Consider the following 21,983-nt stretch of genomic DNA (forward strand, 5'->3'; position numbering starts at 1 on the left):
CCCTATCCATACTATTGTGTGGCAATGCGTATTGTAATAAGAGTATTTGGCCTCAGAATGCTGCACCCTACAGATATACAGACATGCACACATACACACACTTGCCAGAACTCAATGGGTATCCCATGCTTATCAACCCATTTTTACAACACTGTTGTGCTGGTACTGCAAGGCTCATGTAGCCATTAAGGAGAGGAGCATAGCAGGGTACATGTAATGTCTGATACAGCAGCAGACACATCTTACTATGGAAAGGAGTGTTGCGCTGGTTGTGAAGGCCCTCATGGAATTCCCAAATACAGGTGTACTAACACACAGACACTGCTATCCTCAGTAATGCACATGTATGCATGTGTCAGTATTGGGATGTATAGCTGCAGGTGGTCATAGCTGTGTACCTGCCTATTGTCCATGGAGAGATGGGTTGTGTAGGGGATGTGTATACAGTGGTATCATGCCACCTCTACCAGCAGGAAATCTATCAACAAATACCGCTGTGGTGACCCTCAGGGTAAGAGTGACATGCATCAGCCAATCCTCTGGGTGCCTCCTACAAATGGACACTGAGATGATCCAGTTGACATGTATGCAACATGTATTACAGCACATGGTTATTGTATGTGATGGAGATCTTTACCCAAGCATGTTCTGTTGACTGTGGTAGTGTAGTGGAGGTACCCATGGCATGTGGTGCATACAGGGTGTTGTCTCCTATATGTGCCAGTTATTACACAGCTGGGCAGACATGTCAGTGTCAATCAAGACTAGGTTGCCTGCACATATCCAAGCTCAATACCTGCCATCTGCTCATCTGTACATGGACTGACAGACATCAGCTTGAAAAGCAGCTATGCAGTAGGATGAATGTGTCGAAAGATAGAAGTTTGACAACAGTATGTATGCCATTACTACATGTGGGAAACCCTCACTGACATGTGCTGTACAGACGGTAGTCTACAGTTACATTCCACATGTCAGATCATTATCCAGTAGGGGATATATACTGTGATACAGCTCACACACCAGGAACAGGACAGTGAGGTCTCAGAGTACAGCTCTGCCTGCAGGTGTGCTTGTTGTCAGTACTACATTTAGTACTATACTCTTGCCTGGGATAGCACTGTCAACAATAGTACTACCATAATACATTACATGCCAGTGTGACAGCAGTTACCCTGGGTTACTACCCCTGTATGTAACACATTCACATGGATAACAGTGCTGTACAAGTCTTATATACTTGTGAGTCCCAGACATGACACTCACACCCCTGGCTACTGTAATGACAGCACATACATGCATGCATGCATTGTACATGGCATTACATGCACTTATTACATATGTCATTACCCTGCTATGTTATCTGACTGGGTGGTGACCACTGGTTACCAGGGCTAAGCCATGCTTAGCAAGCATCAGCATTGCTGCAATATAACAGCTAAGCAGATTTGCACACTGTTAACAGAAGCCTACATGGTGTAAGCAAATGTACGTTTAACCATACCTTAGCACTGCCTAGCTTCATGCAAACCCTCACAATTGCACTTAAAGCTGCTCAAAACCACCTTATCTACACTGTATCCAACAACCCTTGTTCTGACAACAACAAAATACACAGACCTTGTAGGTTTTGAACACAGGATCCTGCGCACTATAATCACAGCTATTAACCACTACGCCATGACCACTGTGAAGACATTTGTTTTTTTTCCAATAAATCTGTCCCTACACTTATTGCATAGTATTTAACAATTGCTTTGACTTCCACACATGTGTAGTACTTGTTATTGATATTACTGTTGCATCACATATGCTGTTATGCTGTTATATCAAAATGTACACATATCAGATATACACGGTGAGATACATTTGGGAAGGAATACACAACCGAATATGGATATGGATATATATATATATATATATATATATATATATATATATATATATATATATACATATGTTGATATATGTCTCCATGTACATACACATGTATATTCATACATGTGTCTGTCTACACATTTGTATAGTGCATCATATATATGGCCCTTTGTAGATCTCTTTGTATATACATATAACTACATATATATATATATATATATATATCTATATATATATATATATATATATATATATATATATATATATATATATTTACATATCTATATATATATATATATATATATATATATAGATATATATATATATATATATATATTATATATATATATATATATATATATATATATATATATATATATATCCATATATGTATATAGATAAGTATATGTGTATATATCTATACAGATATATGGATAAATGTTATATATATATATATACATATATATATATATATATATATATATATATATATATATCTATATATATATATATATATATATATATATATATATTTATATAGATCTAGGACTTTTGATTGAAAGATCAAAAGCCCAAATCTATTACCACCGACCACGCTTAAATGAAAGCGCTTTCATCGAAAAAGCACTTTCGTTAAAGTATGTTAAAAAAAAACTCAAAATCTTCTTGAATGCAGGGGGGCAAGCCCCCCTGCACCCCCAACGTCTCCCCTGCTTTAATATTCTCACTCCGAGGTCGCACTACAGTGAGGAAAAGGGAATTTTCCCTTACTGCACCATTGTACGACCGGAACAACAAGTATGCTTACGCAAAAGTGCTGCTTCGGTGAACACGACTTTCGCAGAAGTATGCTCATCAAATTGGGATTTGGTGAAAGATGCAGTCGAGAAACTGTATGGATCCCATATATATATATATATATATATATATATATATATATATATATATATATGATGGACATGCTCCTCCTAAACTGATGGACATGCTCCACCTAAAGAAAAGCTTATCCCCTCAAGCCACACACTCTAGGGATCTACACCTCACCAAAACAATAAATAGGATGTGCTGGAGGGATAGATTCCTGTCCCAGAGACTTCCCATGCTTTGGAACAAGATTCCAATCTACATTAGGCAGAGCTCCTCGCTAACACTCTTCAAGAGAAATCTTGATGAGTGGATGGGAAACAGAAAGTTTACCCCTGGGATCACTTCAGTGGCTCTGCTGGACATAGGCACAGGGAACTAATCTAAGGGGGTGGCGAAAGCCAACACTTTATGGCTAGGTTTATAAATGCCTTCAGGCAGATAGCCTAGTACCTACCTATGAACCTATATATATATATATATATATATATATATATATATATATATATATGTATATATATATATATATATATATATATATATATATATACATATATGTTTACCATATGTACATAACATGGAGTGGAGTCCTACCTCAGCACCAATACTCCCAATCTCTTAGTGCAAGGGGATGTCATGTATGTATTGCAGGTATATATGTAGACTGTTCTCAGATAGGTGTTCTGTGAGTAGCACAAGAAACAAAAGGCTCCACACACTGCCCAGTGTGCAGATGACCCTACACATGGGGGATTCCTCAAAAACATAACAATGTCATGACAGGTATTAAAAAATGTAGACCAGCCATATCCACACACATCCTGTTAAACCGACATTACTCCAAATGCAGAAAAGCAACACTTACATTATGTAGTCATGCCTGGCACATCCCCCTCCTGTCTGTTGGCCTGTTTCCACAGTGTATGTTGTTAGACATAAATCCCCAAACCATTTGTGATGCTGTTTGCCAAACAGCAGATCTAGATCCTGCTCACAATGAATGAGAAGGCCCAACACCAACATGATGTTCCTAGATAGTGGAGTGTGTTCCCATGCAATTGGCTATGGGAATGTTACCACAGCTGTTCCACATGTAATCAGCTAGAGGAGAACTGCAATTCATGCGGAGACCATCAGCTGATCATGAGCATCACTTAAAAAACACAAGCTGCTCCCTAAGCAAAGCAGGTGTACTTCTCCACATCCACCAGAGAGGGAGTGAGAGAGACAGACATAGACAAAATAAGTCAGGGAAGGGATGGGAGAGTAAAACTTAAGCATGGTTGTGTCACACACCTACCACTATGGTGTTTCAACCCCCTGACTGACTATGTATTGCTATCACATGTCTATGCAGTTATTTCATGTGCCACATAGCTTATATGCTGGAGTGCTGTCCAAAGGTATATGTGATGGTGAGTGACATCTGCAACAGTGATATAGTAGTGATAAGGTAGGTGTAATACGCGTGCCTGTCCACATTAACAGGTGTCACCATCAACAGAGCCACACTCTCTCAGGGACTCACACACATTGACACACTTGGCAGGGTCAGGAATAGACTTCCTAACTAGTTAGTTTGCCACAATAAAGTAATGCACAGGTATCACATGCACCACAGGGGTTACCTGGAGGCTAGTTGGGCAAATGGTATTTGAAGGTGTCTGATACAAGACAGCATGCTTCAGTAGGCCAATGGGAGTTGTGAGTGGGAATTTGGTCGAAAGCATCATACACCACACACACACAGATGTAGGGTGTCAGTTCTGACATGCATGGGTGCATTGCTTCATGGGTGTAGTGGTTGACTGTGCCAAACAGCTATTCAAAGCTAGGTGAAGGGTATACCTTGGCATTAGGCCACATAAGAATGGCCTGCAGTGTGGCTCAGGGGTGTAGTGTCTGGATTGGACCACACAGGTGGGTTACACCATCAAGTCACCTGGGTTGCTATTGTGTGTGGCCAGTGCTGTGCAATACTTGCCATGTATGTGTTCTATAGTCCATGAAATGGATGGTGTCTGGTATGTGCACACAAACCACATGCATGTACAGTGACATGTGAAACTGTACATGGGGTGTCTGGACAATGTTGTGTACACAGATTGTTATCATCAGATGTGTTAGTCTTGGCTTCATGTGCCGTGAACTGGTAATGGACACAAGGTTGACCCTGCACCTACATTGATAGCATGATACAGGTATTCCCTGGTGTCAGTGGCATCTGTCCATACAGGGCATGTGTTTAAGGCATGGTATGTCCTTTGTGGGTTACATTTGATGACACCACAGTTGTTGCAGGTGTCCAGTGGGAAACATAGTAAAGGTGCACTTTCTGCAATTATGTGCTTATTGTACTGATGGACAGGGTGCCATGCCCTCTGCAGTCCATTGCAATCACACCATGGTTACTATATGTGGGCAATATGCAGGGTACTACCAACATAGTGTTTGTTGCCTAGACAAGTGTGTTTGTGCATGAGACAAGGGTTGAGAGTGTTCTCTGGGTAATACAAGGGTTGCTTACTTTGTTCGCCAGGCCTTGATGTCACATATAGCGGTATGGATTGGCACCCCAGCCTTTTGGCTATTTGACATTTGTTATCCATGTAAGGTGGACACTGTGACATACAATAGGGCCAATATGCAAAACCCACTCCCTAATGAGGCCAGTTGTTACACACTCAAAGCCACTTCCACCCAGGATACAAATGACAAACACAGATACACACACACACACACTTGCCATGTCTGGGATTAGAACTCCTACCTAGCTAGTTTATCACACTATGGGATTACACAGTTATAAAACATGCCACAGAGACTACTGGGCTACTTCATTCCCAAAGGTGTATTTTACTCAGAATGACATCAGCAGGCTTGCCAAACAAGGTCACTGGAGGTTGTAGTAACTGTGACTTGCCTCAAAAGCATTGCACCCTACACAGACAGACATCCACCATATCTCGGAATAGAACCCCTAGAAAACTACTACATCACACTACAACATTACACAGTTATAGGATGCACCACATAGATTACTAGAGTATTCCTTCCCCAAAGGTGTATTTCACTGGGGATAATATCAGCAGGCTTGCCAAAGTATGGCATTTCAACTATAATAAGTATAACTAGTCTAAAAAGAATTGTTCCCTACACAGAGACACAAACAAATGCTATGTCTGGGATTAGAACTCCTATCTAACTAATTTATAACACTGCAGCATTACCTAGTTATAGGATGTGACACAGATATTACTGGACTATGCTTTACCCAAAGGTGTATTTCAAAGTGAATGACATCAGCAAGCTTGCCAAAGTAGGGCATTTGAACTGTAATGAGTGTGACTAGCCTAAAAGGCATTACTCCCAACACAGACAGAAACACACACAGTTGCCATGCCTGGGATTACAACTCCTACCTAACTAGTTTATCACACTATAGCATTACTCGGTTATAGGATGTGCCACAGAGATTACTGGTTTATTCCTTTCCCAAAGGTGTATTTCAAAGTGAATGATATCAGCAGGCTTGCCAAAGTAGGGCATTTGAATTGTAGTGAGTGTGACTAGCATAAAACCATTGCTCCCTATACAGACAGACACGCACACACTATTGCCATGTCTGGGATTAAAACTCCTGCCTAACTGGTTTATCACACTATAGCATTATGCAGTTACAGGATGCACCACAGAGATTACTGGGTTATGTCTTTCTAAAAGGTGTATTTCAAAGTGAATGACATCAGCAGGCTTGCTGTAGTAGGGCTATGGGGAAGGTAGTGTGTGTGCATGGGTCATAACCCATTCATCTAGAGGTAGACACATCACACTCAGGCACACAAAGGGTTTATATTCTGCAGGTACGTGTATACAACTGCTAGATGACTACTGCCTTGTACAGTCATGTTGCACAGCTAACACTAGCACCACAGAGTCTTTGATGCTGAGGGATACCAGTGGCTAATTTCTACTGTGAGTGGCATTTACACATCATGTGGTTGTAGCCATTTGGCTGTGTGCTGGTTGGAACAGGCCTCATGATGGACAGCTCTTTGTCACTGTCACTCTCTTCCACACATCTATGTATGTGTACTTTTGGCAAACTATAGTGAGTTATCCTTTGATAAATGTGTGCATTCCTATCCAATGTGCGTGCAAAGCATGACCGGTGCATACTGAGGAGTGTATGCACTAACACCTGCAACTGTTAGATATGTATGGTCCACTGTTGTTGGTAGACATGGACTTCATTTGTTTAAGTGTGTGAGCATGCCCAGTATGACCTTTCAGCATGTTGTTGTCTGACATTCCCTTCATTTCTCAAAGTGTGTGAGTATTCCCAGTATGCCCTTCTGTATTGAATGTGTGGATCCATTCAAGGTAGATTGTACTCCAGTTCAGACTTTTGTGTTCTACACCTACAGCTAGCAAACTGTTTCTTCAGGGTATCTGTAGATCAATTGGCAATATGGGGTCAAACTGTGCAAGGGATAGTGGGTACTGTAGGTGATTGTGTCTGTGCTGCTTCTGCTACATGGTACTGGTGTTAGCAGAGATATTCAGACGTGTACTGTTATACACTGTGATGTTTTATGTCCTCAAGTACTGTCAGGTAGACATTTTTGCTCACAGTGATTTCCTGGGGGACACAGGGTGAATGCAGCTGTGTCCAGTATTGTGGTCAAACGCCTACATATTCCTGGAAAGTTATGCCGTTCTGAAGAGGGAGCTGCAGACACTTGCTGCAGGTTCTGTGTAACCAGTTCAGCACCTTGGTACAGTGATGGCAGAGGATTACATACTTATACATCGATCAACGTAACAGTATGGCCTTATCTAGCTGTGGCAATACCTCACAGCTGTACAGATTGACACAGGTTAACCAGAGGCAGGGGTCATAATTCAGGACATTACCCCTATTGTGGTATATGGGCAGGTTTGTAGCCACCCATTTTTGTGTTTGCAGCCAGGGTAGTATGTGCACATGGCTGTGTTTCGGACTTTGCACATTCCATGCTGCCCATGCCCCCCCCCTCTATTATTATATCGTCTTCCATACATTATGCAAACATTCTCTGATACTTTCCCTATAGTCATCACCTCATCACAGCTGTGTTTTGGTGTTGGTCCACAGTTCATGCAGTGGGACATGGTGGACATGTTACTGTGGTTTGTCCACATGGCCTTGCCTATGGGTTATGGGGAGTGTGTTATATTGTTATTTGGGTGTCCATGACATAACATACAATTGTGAAAGACCAGGTGAGAAGGCAAGAAATGTGGAAAAAACATAAATATAGTTGCAAGTATAGAAAACATCTGGAAGAGCCTCATGTTGATAAAGAATGAAGGCAGGAATGGTTAAGGAGAGGTGAATTTACATCAAGAAATGAAAGGTTAATATTGGCAGCCCAAGATAGTGGGCTATGTACATGCTGGTTTTCTAAGTCCATTGAACATGTTGGAGAAACAGACATATGAAGGTTTTGTGGAACCAAATTGGAAACAGTCACACACCTTATTGATGGTTGCGACTCTCTAATGGCAGAGGGACTGTATACTGAAAGGCATAATAATGTGGTGAGGTTGTTACACTGGAGATTGTGCAAACATTATGGTACTGAAGTGGCTGAAAACACTAGAAACATGAGCCACAGAGAATCGTAGAAAATGATGAAGTTTACATCACATGAGACCACCCAATACCAACAGTCCAAATGATAGATGCTAGAAAAACAGATATAATGGTCCAAGAAAAGAAGCCAAAAGTAGCATTGATCATTGAAATTGCCACACCTAGTGACTACAGTGTCTTGCATACAGTGAGACATAAAGTCATAAAATATCTCAATCTGCAGGCAGAAACGAGAGCCATGTGGAAGAAAAAATACCCAGTCAGTTCCAATAGTAGTAGGAGGAACTGGTCTTATAAAAAAGAATTTACAATCATATTTAGATATGTTACCAATTTATGTATCATCATACGAATTGCAGAAGGAGTCATTACTGGGCACATTGTAGGTGCTGCGAAGTACACTTTTGGCTAACATCAAAGAGTGAAACAATACTAATTTCATGAACTTAAATCATATTTTTATTTAGGAATTGGGTCCATTCCCATCATGGTATCAGAAACCCAAAAGACTTGCACAAATTAAAAATGTCAATATGGATGAAACACAGGCCTTTGCCAGAGGCCTGTAGGCCATTTGGTGGTGATGCAGGCCAGCTGAAACAGGCCGTTGCATTCTGTCAGTCATACAGTACCAGACTACTATACAGTATATTCCCCTGGGGTGACAGGGTAGGTGGGCTAGGTGTTCATGCCAATACTTTCTATCAGTATTGATCAGGTGGTGTGGTTGCTGGCAGGGTGCTGCTTACAGCTAGGGACACACCTGCATGGGACACCTGCACTGCATGCTGCATTCTTTCGCTATTGCCATACACAGGTGGGGGTCATATTGTACCCATTCCCAACACCAGGGATAAGACTGGAGACGTACCTGTGGGTGGTGGTTGGATGAGCTGGGTGCATGTGTGCTATGGACACTACTTGTATCTGACTCACAGATATGCATGGGGCATTCCAGTTATGCTGGCTTGTGCTGGGACATCAGCTGTTTCTCAATACATCAGTCCTATCACCTTTGTGATCTGCAAGTGTTCGGCCAGATGACATCGGTATTCCCTACTACAAGTCCAGATAATTTGATGCATTCCTGTATGTACAATTCCAAGGGTGTGTCCATTTCATGGTTAAAAATTATATATTGTATGTCTGGGGTACTTTTCCCTGTGTACTGCTTGTATATCTAGCCCAACAGTCACGTTGTGTCCATGTTTCAGATGGTGACATATATTACCGCCATACATTTACAGTGGCTTACTGCTAGAATGTGTTATACTGGGGAGCATTATCTTTGGCACTGGAGTTGTGAGGACTTAGCCCTGCCATCAGCAGTAGTGGGCAATGGCCACCAGGTCAAACCTCAACATGCATACATACTGACCACTCTCACACAATATGAAATACACACCAAGCTAACACACGCATACTGTACAAATGCTGCAATCAATCTTGCTACCTTGGCCACCTCAGGTCATATGTGCACTACTGGTATTATACCTACACATACATGTTACTAAATGTCTACATTAGATTGGAGGGGGGGCACACCTGACTGTTACTACATTTTTACATAGGATTGGGGGGCACACCTGACTGTTACAATGTGTCTACATCAGATTGGGGGGGGGACACCTGACTGTTTCTGCATTTCTACATAGGATTACGGGGAGGCATACCTGACTGTTACTACATTTCTACTTAGGATTGGGGGGCACACCTGACTTTTACAATGTGTTTACATCAGATTGGGGGGTGCATACCAGACTGCTACTACATTTTTACATAGGATTAGGGGTGGGGAACACCCGGCCTTTTCTACATTTCTACACAGGATTGGGGGGCACACCTGACGGTTTTTACATTTCTACATAGGATTGGGAGGGGCACACCTGACACTTGTACACATTTGCTATTACTGTACTGGTATGTCAAGTACTCCATTTCATTCTGTATTGTAACCTATCATGCGAACTTGAGGCATATCAGTGTACTACAGGTCTTAGGTTTGATTGCCCTACATATCAGTTTCTGACTTCTTACCCTTCAGAACTAACATCCCACTGCCTGACCTGATGTTGTCTGTCTCTGTAGGCTTGGGGGGTGGTTACCCATAGCCATCATTCAGAGGCCTTAGCACGGCCTTTGTTTATGCTTGTCTACACCTGTCCTGCTAGCTGAGACTGTTATTGGGTATGTGACCCTCCCTGACTGGCATGTGTGTGTCATACAGACACACATGTTGCCCAGCAGATTACCTGCAGTGGGTTTTGTCACCATGTGCAGTACTGGCTACTACGGTGACACCAGTATTTATTACAGATCACATGCTTCCACTATAGGTGTCTACTATCTGCTGGCATCCCATTCAACCACTCAATTCCCTTGCATGCTGGAGTGCTGCCTATGTCGGATGCACATAGTACACTCCCTATACATGGTTGAGCACAGGTAGTGTTGTGTTTGGCATCCCTTTTACTGTATGTGCAAGTCAGAGAGATGTGTCATTCCCTGGGTCCCTCCTGTGTCAGTGTATGTGCTATGCGTTGCCTGTTTGCCAAGACCAGGGCATACTGAGCACGCCTCCTTCTGCCTACTGGGGCAGGCACAGGTCGTTCCTCCTCTGAGTCACTCTGTGCCTGTGAAGGCCTTGGTAATGTTCGGGGGCTGTGTGGCCCTACCCCATGCTGCTCCTTCTGCAGCTGTTTCCACAGGATCATATTGAGTAGCATGACACATACAATGACAATTTCAGTACATGTAGCTGGGGAGTACTGCAAGGCTCCATCAGATGTGTCCAGGCACTGGAACCATGACTTGAGCATCCCAAACATGCTCTATTATAATTCTGGACTGTTTGTGTGCCTCATTCTGGAGTTCTTGTTCAAGTGTGTGTGCATTTCTGATGGGTGTTATCAGCCACGGCTCCGGTGCATAACCAGCATCCCCCACTAAGTCCCCATTGGAAAATCTCTGGTACAGCTGAGTAAGATGCAAGATGTGGGAATAGTGATAGCTTCCAGGGCAACCAGCACACACATTCATTATTATGCCCTGGGCATCGCACACAACCTGGCATTTGATGAAGAGGAAGCTTTTGCAGTTGATGTAGACCACACCCTGCTCACCGGGTGGTGCTTTGATGCATATGTGCATGCAGTCTATAGCACCCACTATCTCAGGGTATTGTGTTATTTGGTGGAAGAGACGCTTACTGCTGGCCAATGCCTCACGGGTGTTGGGAAAGTATACATGCTTTCCAGCATGTGCTGACATGGCATCCGGGAACTGGTGGAGTACCATGGATGCTGATGCCTGTGAGATCCCCATGATATCCCCAGTTGGCCTTTGGAAGGTACCTGTGGATAATATTCTTTGGCCTACACATACATTGGTAGCCACTGGGATGGGTTCCCCTCTTTTAGTTCTGTGTGTCAGGCGTGGCTGGCACAGCTCAACAATTTGCTGTAGGAGGTCCCTGTCCACCCTATAGCACTCCACTATCTCCAGCTCATGTAGCCCCTGATAGGCTACCCTGGGTCTGTACACTCTTCTCCGTCTGCTCACTCCGGGTTGATCGACAGCATTCTCATCCTCACCACCCTCAGCCTCTTCCACATGTTGATGTATGATAGCTACTGCAGCCCCTATCATTTTATTGTTTTTGTTTGTTAAAATCTTCTTGCTTGTATACACCGGTGGTGTAGAGTATGTGGGAAAAAACAGAAGGAAAGGTGTTTGCATAGTTTATAGTAGTGTTCTGGGTTGGGCTGGTCTGCTGCCTGTGTAATTTTCTGATTCTGATGCATTTCACCTGCCAGCTATGCTAGTTCTCCCTGATTACCTTCCTACTGATGTTTTCCCTTCCCACTGCCTTCCTGTTTAAGCCCGAGGGCACGTCGCCTAAACACAATGCTCAAATGTACACACAGCTGCTATTTCCTGGTTTACTTTTTTTTTTTCCTTTAAAACCTGGTGTGCAGTGTGCACACCCGCTTAGGCAATATATATAGAGTGCTAGGCAGCCTCAGACACAGACCCTTGCTTAGCTCTGCTAAACTAAGGGCAAACCCGAGCCACAGGGCTCCAATCCACATACAGTATGCCTGACAACCCCCCTATGATGTCATCTAACTCCTAGACTTGCACCAAACTATTTCTGCACTTACACTGTTGGGTGCCAACTGGCATTGAGGGGAAATCTAGGATTCAGTATCATTCCCCTCATTTGCATAGGATTGCCTGCTGATGCATAGTTACAGGTCCCACACTGAACCTTCCCCCTTAGAAACCACTATCCACTGGTCATGTTGTCTTCTGCCTGCTATTGAGTATAATGGCAAAATAGTGATTTTGGTTAGAATGCTTATTTCAGTTTTTTTTTTTTTCGTCCGATCCAGTTTGCTCGCCGCTGCCCTACACGTAAACAGCCGAAATCGGCTATTAGAAAAATAAAAGTTATTATCTTTTTTAAAAACTGTTTTCCATGCCAATGACCATATATTTGGCCATTGGCATGCTTTACATGTTATATACACCCTTTATTTGGAGCTGTCATGGCTCCGTTTTTTAGTTTGCAGAAATGTACTTGGTTGCTAACCAAATACATTTCTGCAGATTACACTAGTCCTACACGGCCGGCTGACAGCTTCTTGGATCACAAATTCAGCTCATTTGCATGGTTTTCACGTGCAAATGGGGTAATTTGCATACAGGAGCTGAGTCCATGCAGGACTAGTGCAGGGGCGCTTGTGCACGTCTCTGCAGCTTATTCCTGGATCGGACAGCGGATATATTACTTCCTGGAGCTCCTGCAATTTTCCTGCAAACCATGCAGGGTTTGCTGAATCCATGGGACTGTTATTACAGAAGTGCAAACAACAGAATTGCCCAGCATAGACTCAATGTAGTCTCAGGCATTACATTCAAGGTCTTATCCTGAGTTTGTAAGCTACAGTAATTATAATTTTTGTTAGGTGCTGTAAACACATTGCAATACATTGGCTAATGCTGAAGCTAACACATATTGTCAGCAACATCCTTTCTTATGAGACCTGGTAAAGCTGTTCATGTAGCTTGGTTGCTGAGAAATTTGGACAAAAATGAAAACTATGACCACCTGCATAATTATGTAAATAAACAACACACAGTAATCCTGTAGTAGATTAGTTGTCAGCAGCAGCCATGAGGTCCATCAAGTAATCTTTGCGCTCATAACTTTCAATAGTTTTTTTTTTATGTATCATGGTTTTTTGGTGGTTATTACAAATATGTGTAAAAGTGGATACTTAGGTGTCAGTGCTCTAATCATAAAAAAGTATGAAGATTTCATTAGGTTTTAGTGAGTTAGTCATTATTAACTTAATTGTACACCTGTGAATGACAGGATTAAAATTCTACTTCTTCATTCATTTTCACTGTTTTAGTGTTGAAATTATGTAGAAAGAAACACTTTGGTATATTTTACTAGTTAAGTCTATATGGAAAGCAGTCAGTGTTGCCAAGTATCCCCTCTCAGTTTTGCAGTTAAATGTTCAGAAATAATGTAGACATGGTTCAGGAAGAGAGTACAAAATTTCCACAATACATCCTAGAAGTTCTGTTATATTTCTTCCTGCTAGCTACTGTAGTCATCAATATGAGCTGTGCTGTTCAACTGCTACTCTAGACTGGTGTTGATAAACATAGTGAGCAGGTGCATATCAGCAATGTGTGAGCTGTGGTTTATATGCTACCAGTACTACCACGAATGAAAGAAGTGAATCACTGAAGTATACAGTGAAGGTCAGCATAGGTTCATAGGTTCATAGGTTCAGTAAACAGAGAGCACCCTCTCTGTTTACTGATTCACTCAAGAGATCGCCTAGTATGCTAATGCCTAATAAGCAATCTTGTGTTTGTGCTGACAGGCTCCACTGTATGGCATGACAGTGATACATAGCACAGTTATATAAGGCAGTGAAGTGGAGTGTATTCTGCATTACCAAGAAGGTATATGTAACCTTGAAAGGTAAGACACCTTTGATCATTATAAGTAAAAAAACTAAGAGCTCTCATAAAATCATCCAAGGCAAATTTTGAGAGAAAAATCGCCAAGGACTCAAAAGACAATCATAAGGCCTTCTTTAGCTATGTTAGAAACCTAGGAGGAAACTCCCAGATATGCTCAGAATTAGTTCAAAATGATGTGAAAATTACTGAACCTACACACATTGCTAACATACTGGCTGACAGGTTCAGTGCAAACTTCTCCCCCTCCCCAAAAGGAGAGATATCTATTCCAGAGGATTGTAGCCCCCAAACATCTCCAACGCCCAGGTGAGAACTGCCCTCACTAAGGCAAAAACACAGCATCCATGGGACCGGATGGTGTCCCCGGCTGTGTGCTTCATGAACTCAATGAGGAATTAAACCCACAGTTAGGACAGCTGTTTAATCTTAGCCTCACCTCAGGATACGTACCCAAGGAGTGGCGCACGGCGACTGTGGTCCCACTTCATAAGGGCGGTGCCTCCACAGACCCTGGAAATTACCGCCCCATTAGCTTGACAAGCCTTATCTGCAAAGCCATGGAGAGGATCATAATGGAACTCATAAATAAAGACATAGGGAACTTGCAGACTTTGGATCCAACCCAGTTTGGCTTTGTCAAAGGCAGATCCTGCCTCTTAAACTTGGTTGACTTTTTCGAGACAGTCACCAAGGCCATTGATGAGGGAAAGGCAGTCCATACAGCCTACGTCGACCTGGTAAAGGCCTTCGACACAATACCCCACTCAGGTATCATCGAAAAACTCATCAGGTTGAATGTAAACCCATACATCACGAGATGGGTTGCAAACTGGCTAAGTGACAGAACCCACAGGGTCAGAGTTGCTGGAGCCATGTCAGACTCAAAGCCTGTCACAAGTGGTGTCCCACAGGGCTCAGTCCTGGGTCCACTCTTGTTCGGCATCTACTTTTCTGAAGTACAAGCAAACACAGGAGGGTTATGGCTGACAAAGTTTGCAGATGACTGCAAACTGGGCCATAGTCGAAAACACATCTGACACAGATATCCTCCAGAAGGGCCTCACAGAAATGGATAACTGGTGCCAGAGCCATGGCCTGAAGTTAAACGCCAAAAATGCATAGTCATACCCTTCGGGAAAAACAAGGTTACCCCTAGCTACCATATAGGTGGCAATCCACTGAGCACAGAAAAAGTCATCAGGGATCTGGGGACCCAAGTTGACAGTAGCCTTCGTTTGACACTCATGTTGCTAAAGTAGTTAGGAAAACCTTCTATATCACCCACCTGATCATGAAGGGATTCACATCTAGATCAAGGGAGGTCATCGTCCCCTGTACTCATCACTCATTAGACCTATGATTGAGTATAATGCCCGTTCAGAATGTATCTGACCAGACACCTGCTGCAGCTTGAAAGGCCCCAAAAGTTCCTCACCAAAAGGATAAAGGGTCTCAAAAATATGTCTTATGCTGCCCGACTGAAAGAACTCCAGCTCTATTCAGTCTCATACCACTTGCTCAGAGGTGACCTGTGCCTGACATATAAGGCCATGTCAAACCCAGATTTGATGAATATGCTTCACCTCAAAAATCTAGATCCTCAGAACCACAAGGGCGGAGACTTAAACCTTGACACGGTTATAAATAGAACGTGCTGGAGGGACAGATTCATCACCCAGAGACTCCCTATGCTGTGGAACAAAATCCCGGTACATGTGAGGCAGAGCACCTCGCTGGCCTTGTTCAAGAGGAATCTTGACCAATGGATGGGAGATCGCAGATATACCCCAGGGATTACTTCAGTGTCACTGCTTGACAGAGGCACAGAAAAATGATAGGCATAGTTTTTATTCAAACTAAAGGGGTGGCGAAAGCCACATAACTATGGGCTAGGCTTATAAATGCCCTTGGGCAGATAGCCTAGTATGAACCTATGAACCTATGAACCTATGAACTTCTTGGCAAGGTATATTGTAACATATGTAACTAACGTGCAGCACCATGCCATGGACTGCTATCATGCCTACCTGTAATTCATAAATAAATCACATTCATTAGGCATTGGAGTGGAATATGGGTCATTACCATATTATGACAGTAAAGAGATCTGCTGTCATGCAAGCTCCAATTAGTGGGAGCTCGGTGACATCACTGTCCTTCTCGGTACATGCTAGTGTGGGCTAGTAGGTTTGTATGCACAGTAGTAAACTATACTTCTGGAAGGGATTTCTCTACAATGCAACAGTTTTTTTTGTTGTTGTTATTCATTTATCTATTTATTTTGTTTATTTTATTGTGCTTATATATTAATCAGTACAGTGTGCTGAGAATCATTCCAGCAGAAGAGGAAATAGCTGTGCTTAGATAAGCTGTTGCTGTCTCATAGGTTACCCTACCATGGCCAACTTGAAGTCTAATGATGGTGGCCCTCATTTGCATGTGATTGGGAGGGGAGTGCTTTGTGTTTGTACTCCATGCATGGTGTGCTATGCTTACACAATGGGCCCTGCTCCACTGTGCACTAGCATTTGTGAATACTGTCTCAGACTCATAGGCTAAGCATGAATTTGCATTCTTCAGTAAATTAACTAAACATAGCCAGCAAAAGATATCAACTGCACCAATAGTTATGTGGTAAAAGGTGTGGAGCCTGCCTTATATTTTAGTTAATTCAACTTTTTTTCTTTCAATGTATATGTATAACTGAAAGGTGGTTACTTCAGGAGCTCAGATGACTCTTGACACCCAAATGAAACCATTGGTACAGTATGTTTTATTCATTCAGTCATTTATTCATTCAATGATTTTCTGACACTTGCAATATCCTATTCTGGGTCACAGGCAAAGTGAAAAATATTCTGGCACTGATTGTTCAAAATACAGAGACATAATATCCTGGATGCAATTTAGCAGCTCAGCATTTCACCTATTGCCATGCTTTCATTATTTGAGAGAGAAAAAGAGACAACAGCAAAAACTCATGCAAACAATGGAGGGGATGCAGACGCCACACTAAAATTATTCTGCAATGAATGAACCAGAAAACTAATTTCTTGTTTGCAAAAAGTTAATAGCTATAGCATTATGGTCTCATGAAGTAGAGGTACTGCAGTTGCCACGAGTATGCCATGTTTGTATTATTTGTTTCTAGAAACACTAGCTTGAAAAAAACATTGGCTTAAGGGATGGAATTTTTGCTAGGATGGGTGGTATTTATATACATGTTCAGCTATGTCTTTAGGCCAAAAATATAGAAGTATTTTTCCATAAACAGTTGTTTTGTCAAACTTAACATTGCAGTAGTTTTTTTTTTTAAATCATAACAAAGGTGATTATATTTGTGTCGCCCAGCAGGTAGACTCCTTACATGTGGGTAACATTTGTACCTTTTTCCAGTTGCAACATGTTCCTTCTGCATTAATAAATATTATGTGTTGCTTGCAACATATTTTTCTATCTGTTCTTGTAATTACCACCAATCTGCAGGCTGTCTATGCAATGGACATGTACGTAAATGAAACAAATAAAGGAAAAAGGCAACAGATAATTGAAAAGAGAAATGAAAGAAAACTTTGTTAGCATGTTAGAAAGTTTAATAAGTATAACATTTTAATGTGCTGAAAATTTTCAGCAACTATAAATATGAACATGAATTAGTGTAACACAAAAATATCCGAGCTGTAATATTTATGCGAAATTGAAAAGGGGTTGAATACTTCCATTTGGCCTCTAGATATTTATAGAATTTTTAATGATCTGAATTGTTTGAGACAGAAAGGGTCAGATCCATTAAGTGTTGTTACTGTAATCAGCATCATCACCTTTAACAAGGTAAATGAACTTTCATTATTGATGGCTTCACATTATCTACAAAATTGTAATATATGTTATAAGTAGTATATGCAGTTAAAAAGGGTAGTTATCATCAGTAAGACCATGAAGTTCATAATCTCAGCAGAAACATTATTACTGTTAAAACAGACTTAAGAAACTGAGCCTTGTGATGACAGTGAATATTATTTGTATAGCAGCAAAAGAGATATGCCTGAAAATTTCTGAGTGACTGCATCAAATATTCATGGAGAAGGTTTATTGCATTTACTCAGAAAGAATAAACTTGATCTTGTTTGGAACCTTGTTCATGACCAAGCTTGGTTTCATCACTATATGAATAGACAAACTACTTGTGGTCAGACATACCTTACTGGCTTGTTAAAAATGCTCATCAAAAATATCACTTGTGAACATCCAGAGAAGATATATTTTACAGGGGGCATCCCTACATACCTCCATAAACTTATACATTAACGAAAAAGTTGCACAACAGTGGAAAAAGAGATAAACTACACTGCCAATAAAAATTATTTCAGTGAATATGCTATGATCGTTTCATGTTTTCCAAAATTACCTTCAGTGTCCTGACATGCATGCCTGCCTTCACTCTTGTAAGGAACTGAGGACTGTTGTATTTCATCTTGCCAAATGCAGTGCTTTGGTCCCCCAAATAGGTAAGATCCATTTGCAGAGGAGAAGGGGATGTTTGTCTTGAAAGTAATCCAGCCTAGTTCTGTCCTGCAATTGAATGTACCTATACCTAAGGAAAAGAAACCAGACTTGACTGGTACAGAATCATAATAATTTCAGTTCCCTGGCTTCTCCATAGACTGAATACAGAAACCAAAACTGCTTCTTCAGTATTCATCAATGACTTCTATCCCAGAAGGATCTGAGGATCCTGAACAGGGACTAAAGCTTAACCCCAAAGGATATTTCCAACCCAGCAGCTTCTAGATATGAAATAACTTATTTTGGTTTACAAATGTTAATTGACCTTCCTGACATCACCGAAGAAAGCTGGACTAATGTACTTGACTTTTTTCCTGAGTAGTTAATGCTGTAAGGTTCTTTTAATTGTCTACTCATTAAGCTATACTGATATCTTTTAATAATGTAATACATTTAACTTTTATGCAAAATCATCATAGTGCACACCAGCTGTTTTAATTCTTACCTTAATTTAAATCTTGAACAACAGGTTTGGAATGAAGAAAAATAACTGTTGAGCCAACTTATTTTCAACCTATAGACTAAATGCATAAGATGATAATGCAAATATTACATATTCAGTAATATAAAATAAAAATAATTTACATATATCATACAAATATTACACACTAAGTGTTCCATTCAAATCTGTTTGTTTTCTCAGATTAATTATTATTTAAGTATTGTTTTGGGTATTGAAGAAGATCGTTTTCAATTAAAATATGTTTATCCAGTTTAGATGGTTCCATTAGATAATATTTATTCCTGCTCCAGATTTCCTCTTGTTCATAGCATTGGAGCTATGCTGGATTATTGTTAACAATTGCCCCATGCATACAAATTTGCATTGATATGTTTTCTGTACTGTTTTCTGTAGTGTGCTTGTTGGGGGGTCTACAAAAACATCACTCTACAGTAAGGGCATGACTTTCTTGGCAGAACACTACCATGCCCACACCTGTTCCTATACACCAGCATGCACACACACACACACACACACACACACACACACACACACACACACACACACACACACACACACACACACACACACACACACACACACACACACACACACACACACACACACACACACACACACACACACTCCAAATAGTGTGAGCTGTGGCGATGTGCACATGCCTGCACATTATATCACATGGCCATGGTATAATGTAGATCATATCATAGGCCCATGACGTGATGCAGATAGATAAGAGATTGTGATATGCCATACTGTTGTATTTACAGTCTGCCTAATCAACATATTTGCAATGCTCTGATAGGTCATATGTCACATTCATAACAGTAATGTTTATTTGTTTTTACACACACAGACACACACACACACACACACACACACACACACACACACACACACACACACACACACGCACATACACACACACACACACACACACACACACACACACACACACACATATATATATATATATATATATAGCTATCTATTTATCTCTCTCTGTATATATATATATATATATATATATATATATATATATATATATATATAGCTATATATATATATGTTTTTGTTTTTTTTTACAATGTTGTTTTGCTTTCCTTCACTCTATTTATGTTTCCATTGTCAACAGCATTGATACTATTGTGCCAGTAGTCTTGTATAGGTCATTCTCAACCAGTTCCACACTTCTCCAGCTGACTCCATGCCTGCTTCCCTGTTGGGAGTAGCAGGGACAGACTGGTTGCCTCCCGTGTAGCATGTCATAGTCACACACCAGCTAGGACTGCATTAGTTCCATCTGGTGGCACTGACAGCGGTAAGCAATGTGTAACATACAGGGAGCTGGTAAAGGTAGTGGACAAGTTGTTGACCAGTGGCTGGAAGCTTGCATCGGCCACATGAAGAGGATGGCTAACAGAGTTGCACTGTTGCCTAGCTTTGCCTGTGCCACCTCAGGCAGGACCCAGTAAGGACAGTGGTCAATGTGCTGGACCTAGTCCAAGCAGTGGAATCAATGAAGAATTATAACTACAGTATCACTCATCCTGGTGTTCCCACTTTCCTTGTTTGTCACTTCTCTCCCCTTTTTGCTGCCCAGTCACCACATTAACAATATCTTCCTTTTGAATGTATATTAGTAATTCTAATGTCTCTCTCAAGTGTGTCAGCACGTCCCCTGTCAGTCCCTGTCTCTGTTTTTTGTATGCATGTATGAATGTTTGTGCATCCCTGGATTTAAACCTCCCCCTTCTTTGCCATGGGCAGGGTTTCTTGTTAGTTGTGGCTTGGGAAGTGAAATTGTTGCGATTTAACTGCCAATCAACATTGGTCCACATCAAAGTAGAATATATACCCATGGGAGCCTCAATAATTGCAATAAGTACATTTCTGAATCATAGGTATATAGGCTATGACTCCACCTCCAAAAACAATGAGACAATGGCTATACTACATTCATCTTTCAGATAACAGAAGCATATGCAGCAATATGTATATAAAATGAAGGCACAAAAATTTAACATTTCAAGTACTGTCAGACAACTCCATATAAATTATGAAAATGTCATTGACATTCACAGAACTAAGTCTATAATGCTTATTTAAATATATGTTATGCATCTGTCTTCCTACTAATTGATGCTTAGTCATACCCAACCAACGCAACCATCTCGACAGTAGCAGAATAGGTCTTCATTAAAAGCTCCCTCTCTTTCTCTCTCACCCCTCTACAGGTCTCACTAATAACTGCACCTTGAAAAAAATCTAAAGACAGATTGACAGGGAAAAATCAAGAAAATGGGGAATAATAGATTTCTACAATATATCATCTCCCAGAGAAGTATGTCTGTTACTCTAAAATTAAAGTATATTACTTCAAAATCAATAGCTCCAAAAAACAGTACTAAGAAGCCTAAGAAACTAAAATGGGTGCACATCATCACAGGTTGAGGGCAAGGGAAGCAAATCTGTGTTCACCAAGGGGGTTGGATGCCTATACACAAGTATGAAAATTGTTTAGTAAACATGCAGTCATTATAAGTCTATTCTCTAAATTAAATAAATAAA

The sequence above is a fragment of the Protopterus annectens genome, chromosome 4.part0 (genome assembly GCF_019279795.1).
Source record: "Protopterus annectens isolate FY-2018-M chromosome 4.part0, PAN1.0, whole genome shotgun sequence".
Taxonomy (NCBI): Eukaryota; Metazoa; Chordata; order Ceratodontiformes; family Protopteridae; genus Protopterus; species Protopterus annectens.